This window comes from Tupaia chinensis, unplaced genomic scaffold (assembly GCF_000334495.1).
Source record: "Tupaia chinensis unplaced genomic scaffold, TupChi_1.0 Scaffold000519_1, whole genome shotgun sequence".
Lineage (NCBI taxonomy): Eukaryota > Metazoa > Chordata > Mammalia > Scandentia > Tupaiidae > Tupaia > Tupaia belangeri.
In genome coordinates this window covers 3,079,421-3,096,062 of record NW_006160032.1, presented here as the reverse complement: position 1 = coordinate 3,096,062, position 16,642 = coordinate 3,079,421, and the positions used below count along the sequence as shown (strand labels likewise).

General features: G+C 36.9%; 1 pseudogene; it reads left to right on the top strand.

Moving 5' to 3' along the window:
* The first annotated feature begins 326 nt into the window (after positions 1-326).
* LOC114009325 (nuclease-sensitive element-binding protein 1 pseudogene) lies at positions 327-1,393 on the top strand (annotated as a pseudogene).
* Positions 1,394-16,642: the final 15,249 nt, after the last annotated feature.

The following is a 16,642-nucleotide window of genomic DNA, read 5'->3' as shown; positions in this document are numbered from 1 at the left end:
CGCCCTTAACCACCATGCCACCTGCCAGCCCCAGTGTATAAGTTTGTAAAAAGACAAAATCCAAACACATTCTTAACATTGCAAAGAATATTTGCCCAGAAATAGGAGAGAGTGGGATGGCTGAACCAGACAGGACCTTAGCCAATTTCATGCTCTGGTAGGCACCAAGCCCTATTCAGGGATTCTAAAACCAACACCTGAGATCCATCCAGATCAAGAGGGAGAAGGGACCCCAGAGGGCCTGAGCATCTTCTAGTTACCACCTCAGTTGGGGAGGCACCGCAGCTGCCGCAGCCAGCCCGTCACCACCACCTTAACCCATGAGCATGGAGGCTGGACTGCCCTGCACCCCCGCCACCTCTGCCTTCAGTGCTGCCGACACCAAGCCCCACACCACCCAGCAGGGCAGGGAGCAGCAGCTGGGTGGCCCCATATCTGGGGTGCCTGCCAGCGCAGACAAGAAGGTCATCTGAACGAGGGTTTTAGGAACAGTAAAATAGTTCAGTGTAAGAAATGGATATGGTTTCATCAGCAGGAATGACACCAAGGAAGATGTATTTGTGTACCAGACTTCCATAAAGGAGAATAAACCCAGGAAGTACCTTGCAGGGTGGGAGATGGGGAGACTGTGGGGTTTGATGTTGAAGGAGAAAAGGGTATGGAGGCACCGGATGTTACAGGCCCGAGTGGAGCTCCAGTTCAAGGCAGTGAATATGCAGCAGACTGTGACCATCATAGACGCCATCCATGTCCTAGGGCCCCTCCCCACAAATATCAGCAAAATGACCAAAATAGTGAGGGTGGGGAAAGAACTAGGCATTGGAGAGCACTCCCAAAGGCCAGACCCAACAACGCGGGGACCCAACAACGCGGGGCCCCACCGCAGGTGAAGGTTCTCCCCTTCCTACACACAGAGACCCTGTGGGTGTGGACCACAGTATTCCAACCATCCTATACATGGAGGAGTGAAGGAGGTTGCTGACAAGGTAGACCAGCAAGGCGGAATATGTACTGGGGTAATAGGCCACAACTACGCAGGGGACCTTCTCAACAAAGACAGCCCAGAGAGGATGGCAATGCAGAGGATAAGGAAAATCAAGATGAGACCCAAGGTCGACAGTCACTGCATGTCGGTACCGCTGCAACTTCAGTTACTCATGAAGACACCCAGAGAACCCTAAACCACAAGGTGGCAGAGACAAAAGCAGCCCATTCACTAGCTGAGAATTCGTCAGCTCCGAGGCTGAGCAGCGCGGGGCTGAGTAAATGCCTCCTTAGCATCTCTACTATCCAGTTTAATCATCCAACCAGATGCGAATCTGAAATCCCAGCAATAAGAAATGAACAAGAGATTGGACCTAAAGACCTAAAGTTCTTGCTTTTTTCCCATTGACCAGATAACTAGAACTATCCTCATTATCTACTCAGCATGGGTTTTTATTTTTTACCTAAAGATTGTCTCTTTTTGGTAATGACAAATATGTTTTTTAAAAAAGCCCAGTTTTTCTCAATACACCTTTAAAGGTTTTTAAATTATTTCACATCTGGTCAAGGTGAGATTTTTAAGAACTTCATTTTTAATTTGTAATCAAAGTTTACAACTTGATTTTTTCAAAAAAGTCAACAAACTGCAAGCACTTGTTAATAAAGTTCTAAAATAAAATAAAATACAATAAAAACAACATCTTTTGAGAAAGCAGACTGGCCAAATTATTCCCAGTTTATGTAATATGATATGTGGACCCACTATTTGTTTTCTTAGGGAACAAGAGATGGTGACATTGTGACATTAAGAGTTAATGACATAAGGAAACTTCAGACGTGGTGCGAAGGTGATGACAAGGACAACAGTACGTCACCATGGTTAGAGAATAGGTCTGAACAAAGAAACTTGAGTAAATGCCAAACAATGTCCAGGAAATCAGATCCAAACAGGAAGATGCTGGTAGGAACAAAATATGAGAAATAAATATTGGATTCGTTGCTTTTAATTCTAAGATAAAGGAGTCCACGTGGGATGTACTAAGACTACATGTTTGTCTGCCAAAATTAATGGAGGCTCAAAACAGAAACAAAGATAAATTGTGAAAAGAAAAAAAAAATCCCATTTTCCATTGCACATCTGAGTTAGTGGTTGAGAAATATCTTCAATATTTCCAATTAATTTATCTGTGTTACAAGCTTACTTGTTAGCTTTGTTTTAGGAAACTCTTTTCACCAAAAATTTACTGAAATATAACTGACTGCTTTACTAAATAACATTCTGAAAGCAAAATGAGCAAGTCACCAAGGACAAACCGTGTCCTCTGGTAGATTCTGCATAAATGATTTCGGTTAGCTTCCTTTCATCAAGATTTTTGCCAATTAATTCATAAATATTAGCATTTCATTAATTGCACCAATATTAACATTTCATGTCAGTGGGGATTTTAAAGCAAATTTCTAATTACATTCAAAAAGTAAAACAAGGAAAAGGTTTTCTAATAATGCTGGTATTAGCTGGCACTAGAATTAGTTTTGTCTTGAGTACACATACATTCTAGTATGAAAATCTGTTGCTCTGTGTTTTAATGATCAGTTTTATGGGTGTATTATGAATAACACATACTGAGTGCCATTAATTGGCTAATGAATTTCAATGCTTTGGATGAATTTAAGCAGCAATTCATGCATCTTATGCATCTTTTTTTTTTTAATCAACAGAAATCAATCCAGTGAAGTAAAATATTTTCTACATGGTAATTTAAGTAATCAATAATTCAAGTGAATTATCAGCATATTTTGAGAATATTTTAATTCTGATCATTTTTCCCAAGAGAAAATTATCTCTATAGTTTAATAAAGTAGGGAGGTTCTTTAAAAAAAATCTTATTCTCAATTTTTAGTAATAATCCAAATAGACACTTCCACTATTTTCAGGTTTGCTCACTACTCATAGTACTAAATTCATGCTAATTTACCATAATCTAATTTGTTTTACATACAAAGTGTTCTCACACCAATAATGTGCTACAATAGCTACAAAAATATTTCATTTGTTCAATAATCCCTTTTATAGAAATTCCCAGGGTCTTATGAGATGGGAATCTGGGAAATAATGACTTTTGGGTTTCAATTGGCATAAATCACTTTGTTTATTTGTTTTATTCCCTTTTGGACTAATTTTAATTTCTATAGGGAATCCTCAAATAATTTAAGAGACAATCTGGTCATGAATAACAAATGTAAGGGTAACTTTTGAATTATATCTGCATTTGGCCTATATCTTCATTAATTTTTAAGAATATCAAGTTCTTTTGGTATCAAAGTTTCCCTAATTTCATTACTGTTTTCCTGAAATTAAAACATTTCTCAGGAGAAAAAAGTTAGCATTTTTTTTTCTGTAGAAAGTTCTAAAGAGCATGAGTATGCTTAAAACTTCTTCCTTTGTTATACTGCAACAACACTGGCCATTTATCCAGTCCTCGAGTGTTTTGAATCTTTCTTACCTGAAGTACTTTGCTCATAGTGTATCATTCTTATGGCTAATTTCTTTTTTCTCTTATGATTTCTTATTTATATTCAATCATTGAACCTGACTATAGCACACAATATGGTTTTTCAAAGTATGCAAGGCATACGTGACAATCAGATCAAGGATATTACCATATACATCATTTTCAATAGAGAACTTTACATTCTTGTGTATGCTAATGACTAATGTTTAAAATCCCATTGGAAAATAATCACACTCAGAATCTTCTCTGACCTTTTCTTTTAAATTCAGTAACTCTGCACTTCTCTTTGGTTGCGTCCTGTTCTTTATGTTCCTGGCATTTATTACTATAGATTTGCATCATATTTTTTTGCCTAAAAAATCCAAAGAGATAACTAAATTTAAAATGATGAGGATATTGCCTTTTTTGATTGATTAGTGGTTATTGGGTAGAGTTTGGCACATAGTCAGAACTCATTAAGTATATAAAATGAACGAATGAAACTCATTTACCTACAGGAAGAACTGACTTACTAGCTTACATAGGACCCAACTTAGCATCACTATACCATAACACAATAATGGATTTTCATATGTGAGCTGTTTAGAATAAAGTGAAATTATGTTCAACACATTCTACTTAAGGAATCAGGAAATACAAAAGTACCTAGCATAGTTTTTCTTACCAGATTTTATAAAAGTGATTTAAGGGGAGGTCTCAGTTATGAGGAAAATTTACATACTGTAAAATAAATTTTATTTATCTAAATAGTTCCATATATAGTTCCCATCATTAGAGTTACTTTCCCCCTCAAGCATCTTAAAGAGTACTCCTTAAGAAGATGCAGTTAACAGCAGTATAGCTGGAAAAGCTCTTTAGGAACTTTGAATTTTAACAGCAGCTTATTGGATAGCAGTTAGAGAGAAGACTGAAGATGTATAAACATTAATTGAAACTCATAGCCTAGTCAAATATTGCGAACTAAAGCTTCTCATAATTTTTTCCAATTAATTATTCCAGATTTCTCATGTATGGAGAGGAGAAGATGCTGCGTGTGGAAACCCCATGCAGTGACTGCCTCCTTTGGATCAGCGTGTTACGAAAAGTCGGTAACTGCCATTCTGATTGACTGAGAGCAACAGAAAACCCCCAAGGCCTTCTGGTTCAGTTGGGATCGTAATGATAGACTAGCAAGATAAAAGCCTGCCAGAACATTAGCTTCAACTGTATGACAATGCCCTCCCCAAGAAGATATGATGCTGTGTGGATGAATATAGATTGAAAATGTGGATCCTGTCAGCAGCACTGATTTCACTCAGAAAGCTTATATGCTGGGAGGATGTGGTGTCTGCTCAGGGTTAGGACTCCAGCAATGTGTGAAAAATTTGTTTTCTCAGCTGGAAACACTCATGTGTCTAGTTGTACAAGTGGTAAGTTGGGGGACCATACTAATGTCGAAGCTTAGAGGGACAGCAATAGAGGGGCGTGTGAATGTCTGCCCCTATTAAGACTGAGTGGGTACTTCTTGGCCTAATCCTAAGGCCTGGAGGAAGATACACATATTGCTCAGATGTAACATTTCTTCCTAGGATTCTTGAAGCTCTTACTTTCCAAGTGCATCCTGATGCCATGAAGCAATTCATTTTCCTCTCCTCCATAGAACAGACATAGTTGACATCATTTTTATGAATTCTTTGACTGATTCTCTCCTTCTGACTCCACAGAGCAGAAAACGTACCCTCTAAAGGTACAAAGGGGATAGATTTCCCTCTTTTTTATTATTATTATTTTTCCAAATATGAGACTTGGAAGAAAAATGTGAAGACAAATTTCTACACCCCTGTCTTAGAGTGGTTAATAACACTGACTTCGTATTTAGACAATACTGAATAGCATGTCTCCATTAGTAAGAGCCTAAGAAAGTCACTACAGTGACTTAAGAAAGTCACTCTTCGCCATCATAGGACTTTTGTGTGATTTAATGAGATGATGAACATAAAGTGAAACGCAAGAACACTCCTTTATAAATATTAGATAATGGCATCATTATTGCCAAAAAACATAACACCACCACCATCATTCAGTCATTACTTATTGATATTTTTTAAATGGAGTTAGATGAACTTAGAAGAGAATTGGACTGAAGTGTGACAAGTAGTAAGCTCCCCCTACCACTTCTTTTAGAGAAAGGAGCCAGAGGCAGCACGAAAGCTCACCTAAAATTTATTTCACAGTTGAAGTGGGATGCATGAATTTGGATGTTTACCTTAGAGAAATGGTGAGAAAAAAGTTATTTCCACGAAATGCCTATGCAGATATTCTGACATTTGGGATTGAAAATGAAATATTTTCACAAAAAAAATTTAACTATCATTAAACTCTAGACCTATGGAATGTATGTATTTCAGTCCTAGCAATTCAATAGTAATTCTTAGTCTTCCTACAGTACAAGTCAAACCTTTAGCATTTTCTCCTCTGATTCCAGTGGAATAGCTAGCTAGCTTTTTGAGTAACTGCAAATAACTGAATTGAAAGGCTGTTTTTAAGTTAGTCTTAGTTGATAGATATTTGTTGTTGAGATAAAAACGTGATGATATTCTTACATCATATATAGGTATGTTCAAAATCTATATTAAGGCTGTCCCTGGGACCTGGTGGTTGAGGGAGCATGATTCCAAGTGGCTGAACAAACAGTTTCAGTCTCAGGGCTGGAAGCTTGAAATCTATGCAAGGCACATGTGCTTAAATGCCCCCAATCCCAACAGGCTGGAGAAATGGAGCAGGAACTGCTTTGTGACCATGTCCCACTGGGAAATGCTTTCTTTCTTTGTGTCTTTCTCTGGTAAGAGCACGCACTCTCTGGAAAAGTTTTTAAAAATTTATTTTACGTGGGGCCAGCAAGTGGCTTAGGGGTTAAGGCACTGGACTTCTACATGGTTGACCACAGTTTGAGCCTCGGACCCAGTGAATTGAAACTCATGCACTGCACATGTGTGTGCATGCCCAGTATTCTGAGAGGAGAATGGAGAAGAAGGGATTGGGACATGGCCATCCTCCCTGGAAGGTGATTTTTTTGCTTTCTATCTCTCTGTCTCTCTCTTGCGCATGTGAGCACCCTCACCTGATTGTAAAAACAAAACAAAATAAACAAACAAAAAAACCCAACTCAACAAAAAATTTATTTTATGCTTCTTTTTTCATACTTGAGTTGCTAATTGGTCACATGCTAGAAAACTTGTGTGATTTTTGATCTTTAACATTAGTTGAGATGAAATATCATAAATGATCATCTTTATTTTAGGGTCTTAATATATGCTCCCAGCTATTATGTACTACAATTATTTTCTTCCATTCTTTTCTTTTCTTTTCTTTCACATGAACTCAGTCTGTGCCCTCTAAATCTTACAGTATTAAGAACTGAGTATATATCATGACATCATTTTATTTCTTCTAAGTTCTTCCTATTTAAAGATATTTCAGTTATGTATTTTATAAGAGAAAAAAAAACTATCTTACTTTGCCTCCCGTTAACTGAGAAATGGAAGTAGAAGATGAAAAAGAACTTTTTTTTTTTTTTAACATTCTGTGTTTTACAGACCTACTTAAATATCAGCCATCTGGAGATGTTTAGCACACTGAGATATAAATCTGGACCCTAGAAGAATGGCATGGACTAAATATGTAGAAACTATCACTAGATGAGATGGTTGAAACCAAAGATATAAATTACAGTGATGCTTCTTTTCATACTTTAGTGTGTATATTTAGGAATCACCTGGGGATCTTGTTAAAATGCAGAGTCAATGCACTAGGTCTGGTATGGAGGTTCTGCAATTTTAAAGAGCTCACAAGTGATGCTGATGCTGCTGGGTGGCAGATAACACAGTAAATGGAAAGAATTTAGATCATTCAGGGTAAAAGCATAGTCTGCAAAGAGTAGTCAACTGGGGAGATGATCTTGGATAACACCTCAAAAATAATTCAAAGAGGAACAGTGAAAAAGATCAAAATAGATGAATTAGAAAGGGTAAAAAATGTGCAAATAAGGAAAATAATAATACCTCAGAGAGAAGCAATTTTTAAGAAGTGGGTAATCAAATAGGGTCAAATAACGTGAAAAACCAAACCATAGAAGAAGGGAATAAGTACATATGTCCAATAATTAAAAGACCACCAGCTACTTCTATATCATATCCTGTCTACAAGTGTTTATCAGATATATCGATTGGGAGTATTTGCTCCTAGTCGGTGGCTTACCTATTCATTTTCTTAATGGTGACTATTGTTGAGCAGAGGTTTCATTTTCATAATATCAAATATCTTAATATTTTGTTATATGAATAGTGCTTTCTCTGTCACATCGAAGAATTTTCTACTTCCTGTGATTTTTGTTGTTGTTGTTGTTTTATTTTTAAAGTTTTATAGTTTTGGTATATTTTATGTTTTGGTCCATGCTCTAGTGTTTGTGTTGTCATTGGGCCTAAGTGCTTGCCAGAGAAAGACACAAGGGGCGGGGCAGGGACACCCTCTGCCATCGCTTCTCTATTCTTCTTTCAGGATTTTGGTCACGCATGCAGTGTGAGTCTCAAGCTGCCAGGTCAGGGGCTCTAACTGCACTACTGGCCATATGGGATCAAGTGCCTTAACCTCACACCATCTGCTGGCCCCATACTCCGTTTTAAATTAACATCTGTGTATAGTATGAGGTAGTAGTTTCCTAAAACTAAATGAGAATTTTATTTAGTATGCTATGGGGCATATGAGCTTGCTGGAGAGACACAGCAAGAGAGAAAGAGAAAGTAAGAAATCACCCATCAGGTGGACAGTCACACTGCAATCCTTCTTCTCTGTTCTCCACTAGGGATTTTGGGCACACACATATACATACATGTGTGTGGAGTGATTTTCAAGCCTCTAATTTCTGGACTCAAACCACCTGGTTGACCTTGAGGGATCCAGCTGCCTTAACCACCACACCACCTGCTGGCCTATGAAATTATTTTTAAAACAAAAAAATAAGCAAAATATTTAAACAGAAACAAACCTCCACAACCAAAAAAACAATAAAATGAAGAGACAAAAGGTCAACATCTTTAGTAACTAGGAACATGGAACTGAAACATTGAGATATTGCTACCTACTCACTAGAATGGTCAAAATTAAAAACACTGAAAACATGAAATGTTGGCAGGGATAAAGAGTAAACAGAACTTGGGACCAGCAGTCAGTGTAATGGCTGTGTCACTGAACTCCCATGTAGTTGATCGTGGTTCGAGTCCCGGACCCAGTGGCTTAAACTCATGCTGGGCACATATGTGTGCATGCCCAAGATCCCAAGAGGAGACTGGAGGAGAAGGGATTGCGGTGTAGCCATCCCCCCCTGGGGGGTGATTTCTCGCTTTCTGTCTCTCTGTCTCTCTGTCTCTCTCTGTCTTTCTGGTGAGTGCATGTGCCCTATAGCAAAAACCACTCCAAAAAAAGAGTAAACCGAACTTGTATACATTGTTGATGGGACTATATAATGGTATATAGATCAAGGAAAATAATTTGGAAGCATCTTATAAAATTAAAGATACATCTCCCTATGATTCAGCAATCCTTTTCCTAGGCATTCCTTAAGAGAAAGAAAATGTTTTCACCAGGAGACCTGGGCAAGAAAGCTCAAAGCACTTTTTCCCACAATGGCCTCAAACCATACAGAATCTCGATAATACACAAACGGAATGAATTGATACATTACAGTCTGTTCAAATAATGAAAGCCCCTAGAAGAAAAAAAATAATGAACTACAGCTATACCTAATAATCTGCATAAATCTGAAAAATATCATACTGAGAGAAAGATGCCCAACACAGAGGCGTGTACACTGCATGATTCCATTTCAAAATTCTACACAGGAGAAAGATAATCTATGATTTAAAAAGAATCAAGCTAGAACACCCTGCCCATCTCCCTAGAGGCAATACCAGTTCTAATGTCTCTCATCACACTTGGAAGGTGGAATAAAGGGATGGTCTGGGATGATGAAAAAGTACTATAATATATGTGTGAGGTCATCGGGAAAGTCATGATGCATATTTTGGTTTTTCTATGCAAAAATGTGTTGTGTCTTTGCTGACTCCCTAATGTGTAAGTATGTGGTTTACATAGTGTACATGTTTTCAGAACTACTTAACATTTTGGGCTTTTCCACTGGACATCTAAATTTAGGAAAAGGCAAAAGATGGATCATCAATTATATTTCAAAGAGATATTTCAGCGAGGCTTTGAGCCAGACCCTTTATTTTAGGGACTGAAGGAATGACTCTCAAAATATCAAATACAGAGAATGCTTTTGAAAAGCTTACGCTTGACAGGAGCAAGACTTCATGACTGAAGTAAAACATGGAGGTTTTATGCTGTTTTTGATTTAGAAAAGTTATGATAATATTTTTAATATAAGAAGAAGAATTAGCAAATAAGAAGATAAAATGAAATGTGAACAAGAAAGACCAAAAACTTGATAGTAGTGCTTGTGAATAAGGTTAATCATTCCTAGGCCTTACACACTTAAATTTGCATCAGTTGAAGCAAATACACCTTAGATGCTTAAACTATGCATATAGGGTATTTTTGTTGTTGTTTTGGTGGTTATTTTTGGTTTATTTTTCACCTGTGATAATCCCAATCTAGATTATTACTGTTAAAAGTCAAATATGTATTTGTTTAATGTCATTTTAGGAGTTTTAGAAATTCTTTTGCAAATATAGCATTTAAAAAAATTCATCGTGTTCACCTTTCTTATTGGCTTATTTGATGAACCACTTGTTAGGTGTTGAGGAGACTTGAGGAAAATTTGTTATTCAAGCTCAAGGAATACAGATATCATGCAAGCTTAAACTTAACAAGACAAGAAACTACTTAAATGCCCTTAGCATTCTACTCAAACATTGTTAAACTAGTGGGCTTGAGTCCTTTAGGGTTGTCATAACAATTCTAATAGCACAGGTTTCCTATGGCATTTGGTTTTCATGTCCTTGTATCTGAGGCAAAAGGTACTCTAGAGCCTACTGCAGTTTAAAATATAATGTTATCTGAAATAATTCATATTTAAGTATGTTATGAGATCTTCATGGATAAAGAGGTAGCTTGGGTGCAACAAAAGGAGAGACAATAAAATAGAAAGGCTGAGAATCACTGCATAGCAAGAATTTTGATATTGCTGCATCTGAGGTAAATAATAAATCTGTTAAGTTCTGGGTCAGCAGATGGCAGGAAAGTTAAGGTGGTTGGATCCCCATATGGCTGACTCCGTGTTCTGGCTGCTTGAAGGACATGCTGGGCGCATGTGTGAGTGTGTCCAAAATCCCAAGAGGAGAAAGGATTGCTGCGTGGCCATCCCTCTGGGGAGTGATATTTTACTTTCCTTCTTTCTCTCCCTCTCCTCTCTTCTCCCCTCCCCTCCCCTCTTCTCTCTCCTTCTCTTCCCTCCGCTCCCCTCCTCTTCTCTCTCTCTCTTTCTCTCTCCAGCATGCACAAGACTGGGAAAAAAAAAAAAGAAAAAAGAAGAAAGAAAGAAAGAAAGAAAAGAAATTTAAGTATTTAAGTTCCACACTTAGCTATAACCTATTTGGATGTGGTACTGTTGAACCAGGATACTACAAGCAATCCTAAGGCTTTCTCCAATAAAGCAATATACCAAAAGTCTATTTGCTAATATTTTCAGGGTTCAAACTTTAATCTATTACATGCTTTGTTTTCCAGTTTTACACTATTCTTTGGGGGACTGAGAGGATTTACATGGTGTTCTTCTCTACATCTTTATTATTTTAGCTAGATTTTTAGGTATATTGAATCTGTTGTACTAACACAAACAATATCTCCTTATTCTTTCTAATTCACCAATTCACATAGTGGTTTTCAGCAAAATGTAAACCCTATAGCATGAATAATATGGGAGATTACACAGCACAAAATGAATTAGTGTTTCCTAGCCTTCTTGAAAATGCCAGATGATTCCAAGGAGGTTTTTCTTAAGAACAGGGAGCTAATATGGAACATGGAGAGAAATTTATGTTGTAGTAGTTAGAGTGCTTACTTTGAAGCCAGACTGCTGAGGTTCAGAAATTATTTAGTCTCTTTGTGTGTCAAATGATTTATATGTGCAATGGGTTTGTAATAGTAATGATAACTACCCCAGAGGACTGCTTTGAGAAATGAATATAATAACATAAGTATGGTGGAGAATACTTCAAGTTCATGAAAAATAAAATTAAATTACATGCTATTTTGGTGCAAAAACCTGTTTTTTCATAATACACATTTTCCATACATTTTCTAAAGACCCCTTATAGTATCTTAGCTTTCAACAAATATTAGTCATTATTACTAGAGTAAAACTAAGTGACTTCTTGCTTTCAGTAGTTGACTTGCCTTTCTCTTATGTTGTACCACCCCCCCACCACCCCACTAGATTTATATTCCAAAATATGTTTTAATCCACACAGATAGAGTTCTAGACTCATAACTCCTCAATTCTAGTTGAAACATACAATTCTAGCTGAAATGTACTATTTCTTCCTCTATAAGAACTAACCTACAATTTGTTTATCAAACGCTTGCCAACATTTGATTTGGGCTTCGATAATATTTCTAGATTTGAAGCACACATTATCAACCCTGTCGACTCCCATAGTTGGCCCTAAATTAATCTCCTTTTCTGAAATATGAGAAATAAAGCAATTCTTTGTTCTTAAAGACTTTGGTTTCTACTTTCTTTCAGAAAGAAGCTGTATCCGTTATTTTCAGGAGCTCCCCCATTCTCCATTCAGTGTGTAGATAGCTTGCCTTGAAATCTTTAATTACTGATCACACCATACTCCTAATCTTCTTTCCTCCTTCATCTATTCATACCAGGCTGATTTGTGTCTTCTGTCAAAGTCCCTACAGATGAACTGTACATCTGCCCCCCTACACCTACTGATTTATTTTTTTTAAAAATTCTCCTATTTTGCACAGAGCGCCACTTAGAAAGGTTGCTAATCACTACATGCTTGTTCTGAGTTGCATTGTTCTGGCTGTATCATGCTGCTCGATTGTAAGCTCCCCGGGGCAGAGCCTTTGTCTGCCATGCCCTAACTATTGCTCAGCACAGTGCACATTGATGGCACTATAGAAAAAAACAAACAATGGCTTTTTCCACAGTTTTCCATTTTAATTGCCAAATGGGATGGTATAAAAGCACAATTCACAGGAGAAGTAGAGGACACAACCTCTGAAATTACTGAAATCAACTATGTGACTTTTAGAGGGGAAGTCTATCTTTTTAAAGTACAACTTTCCTCTTCTCTCCATTTGTCATTATTTGCCTCTAAAAGTTACCCTAAAGTCCACGATGTCTATCGAAATAATTGCAGGTATCCTTAGCTAATTTGACTTGGGAAGGAATTATCTGGATGTCAGATCTAGTGCCCAAATACATTTGGTGCTGTCAGAATTAAGGTTTATAAGCAGACTGAAAGATTTTCACAAGCTGGCTCTGTACAAGGTATCATTCCCCAGCAAAGAATACAGTCAGCACCATGGATAGCAGTCGGCATAGCCTAACCTATGTTTTTTGCAAGGAAGTGATTCTTTATTTATTTATTTTTTTAATGAGAGGTAATCTCTTGCCAAAGCACAATTTGCCTTATCTCTAGGAAATTCATACATGGCAAGCATAGAAGTCAGTCAGTCAGTTGCCAAGTATTTTAACTGTTTCTGCCTGACATTGTTTCCTATAGCACGTCTCAGTCAGGATTGTTTCAGTGCATCTTTGAGTTCAATATCTTACTAAATAGAATGCTAATTGAATGATCAAAGCTCTAGATGGACTCCAAAGACTATCAGCATTATAGATGACATTATTGGTACTATAAATACTGCAAATATAAAAGCAGATTCCAGGAAAATTGACTTATAAATGAATCTACAACACAGGTCCAAATGTAAAGATTCTTGCAATCTCATACATAAATATAGACAACCTAAAAAAATAAGTTAGTAATACTATATTTTGGAAATTTTGACATAGATTTATGTCATAAGTAGTAATATTTGATAGTTGAAGAAAGATGACAGAATGCAGGATTTTTTTTTAAAATAATTTCTGTGTTCTTAATATCTCCCAGGGCATCTGTCAAGAGGAGATTTTTGGGCCCAGACCGTGGGGCAGAGGTAAAATGCAATGATCTGTGAGTCTGACCCACATGGGAAGGTTCTGGATTTGTGCCCAGAGACCTCCCCGAGTGCACAGGTACACAAATGCCCACAATACAACACTGGCTGAGACTAGGAGTACATCATGGCTTTAAGACCTTATTGGGGTGCTTTATGTCTCTTTTTTCTCTGTCTGTCTGTCTGTCTGTCTCTCTCTCACCCATTAAAAACATAAATAAATACACTCAAAAAAAAAAAAAAGTAGTTCCTCAGACTTCCATCCCAGAGCTGTTAATGTAGATCTTCTAAGGGAGAATCTTAGGTATCTGAGTTATAAAAATTACTTCTCAGTTGCTTCTCATTGATCAGACAATAAGTGTTGGAATGGTAACATGGAATTAAAAATATCAAATACTGATTATTTGGATATGGCCAGGCACCTTCCTATGGGCCTTGGGTCAGTTGTATAAACATTCTGAATCTTCTTTTGTCTCACACAGAAAAAAAAGGTCTAGTTTGGGTACTCTCTAAGGTGCTTTTCTACTCTAACATTCATTATATGATTCTAATTAATAAGATGAGCTGGTTTATATTGTTTTCTGATTCATCTTTACATATCTGAGAGATTAAGTAAGCTTGCTAAGAACAAAGCATATTCACTTTGTTGTTTCTCTTGATACATATAACTCAAGGCTAATTTCCCTACTGCACATCAGTGCATTAACACTGATGTAGAAAAAGACTTTCCTGAGAAATTTGGATTGTGGGGGTGTTGGGAAGGGGAAAAGCAATAAGCAAAAGTGTTTGATACAAAGATTAAATTAGGTCTTAGAAGACTCTTAGGAGGCTTTTTAAACATCTATTCATGATATGGCCACAAGCCCCTGGAGAGTCAAATAAATTATTCTAAGATTCTTTCATAAGATAATAGAGGCTAATTTGAAGAAGTAAATAGTAATTGCAATATTAAACAATTCAAACCACCTTTACAACTATTTCTGGAGCTCCCCATGCTGACAGATTTATTTGATGCTAAGTCCTTTCCCCTCATCTTTTAAAAAGCATTTTACATAATCCAGCATTACCTATTTTACATATGTGGCATTTTGCTTAGCATTAAAGTAGTTTATTTGGAAAAGATCTTTTACAGACTATTCTGGGGAACAGCCTGTTCCCCCTCTTCATGCAGCAGTAAAAGATGCAGGAACGCTTGTTTAAATGTGGTTTCTTTTAACAGCTTGTTGAGCTAGGGAGCAGAACAAGAGTGTAAACATTATTAAAATAGTCTATAGTGCCAAATGCAAGAAAGCAAATGCCAAAAATTCTCCAAAAGTAGTATGGAATTGACAGAGAATGCATACTCCAGTATTTACACTCTTGCTTTACTATGGCTTACCAAGGTTCATGCACCAGCCACGTGCTCTAATCGGTAACTCAGGCTGCACACCTTCTCTTCCCAATGCTCCCAATGGCTCTGCAGAGAAAACAACAGGTGTTTCTAGTCAAATAATCCAGTGGAACAGAGTCAGTAAAGACCCAGATGGGCCTGGTAACCCACAGATTTGCTTTAAGATTTTCTTTTAATAGTCTCCTTTGTTTTTCTAGTCTTTGGGAAACATACATGTGTATACACACACACACACACACACATACACACACACACACGGTTGTTTGTACAAAACACACGCACAAGGTTGTTTGTATGAAACCAATTCCCTCTCATTGTTTCACAGCATTCAACAATGTTCCTAACCTGATAACAAAGACTTAAGGTTAAAAAAAAAAATGCAACAGACACATTTTGTGGCGCCTATAAAAAGAATATAAACATAGGGATTTCTAATAATGCCAAGGACTTTAAATGTAACCACCCCTGCCCTTTGTAAAACACTAGCTGCTCTACACTTGTACATGAACGGAGTTCAAATGCATAGCTAAGACAATAGCTAAGTCCTTGGGATCCTCTTTTGAATACTGTATATGCGAGTATGTCAAGGAACACAGAAGCTGTTTCTGCTAGGCATGAATTTTAATCTATACCCTCTGGTCTCCTGCAGGTCTGAAGGTTTTGTACAAATGAGGCAGGAATTTACCCGTGCCCTGAAAAAAGATGATGTTATAGGCTGTTTTCCTTGGCAACAGGATATGTATGTGGTCCCTCCAAGGAGACTAACCGTGCCTGACAGCTGGTGAGTCTCGCGTTACTTGAATGGGTTTTCTGATAGTTAATCCAGTTCCAGGCATTAACTGACAGTGGCTAGACATGACAGGGCTATTTTGGTTTTTGCTTTTTTACTATAGAACCTAAAAGATGAAAGGAAATTCCTGAGGTTGCAGGTTACTAGTTTGGATAGCTCATTATAAAATCTCCATTGAGATACAGAATATCTTGTTCTCTGCCATTTTTTTTTTTTTTTTAGTATTACTATCTCATGTCTAAGACTAAAGTCTTGACTGTTCTAATTTGCTACGTGTTTATCCATCACACCGTACTGTCAGTTTTGGAAATATTGTTATCCAGTGAAAATCCCTAAACAGATTTTAAGCTCTTAGAAGGTAAGATAGAAATATTTATAATATACTGTGGACACATGTTGAATGTATAAATGAATAATGGCCATGGCAGATGATATCATTATTATAATACTAATTATTAATGTTTTTGAGTGTTTATTATGTGTCAATCACTACGTTGTGCATCTTATTTAAATTACTTTATTTAATCCTCAAAACAACTCTATAGATGAAATATTTTCCAGAAAAAAATTAAAGTAATTAGCTCAAGACCCTTTCATAAATAAATAGAATAATTGTGTCTTGCTATAATCTTTATTAATTACTTTTAGAATATTTTATTTCTTTCATGATGAATACTTTCAGCCTTTTCCATACCTTTTTCATAAAGAAGTCTGGAAATATGGAGAGTCACAACTGAAAGCTAAGATTCAAATCATTAGCAAAATACATGTTGGCAGTTTCAGTCAGCGTCC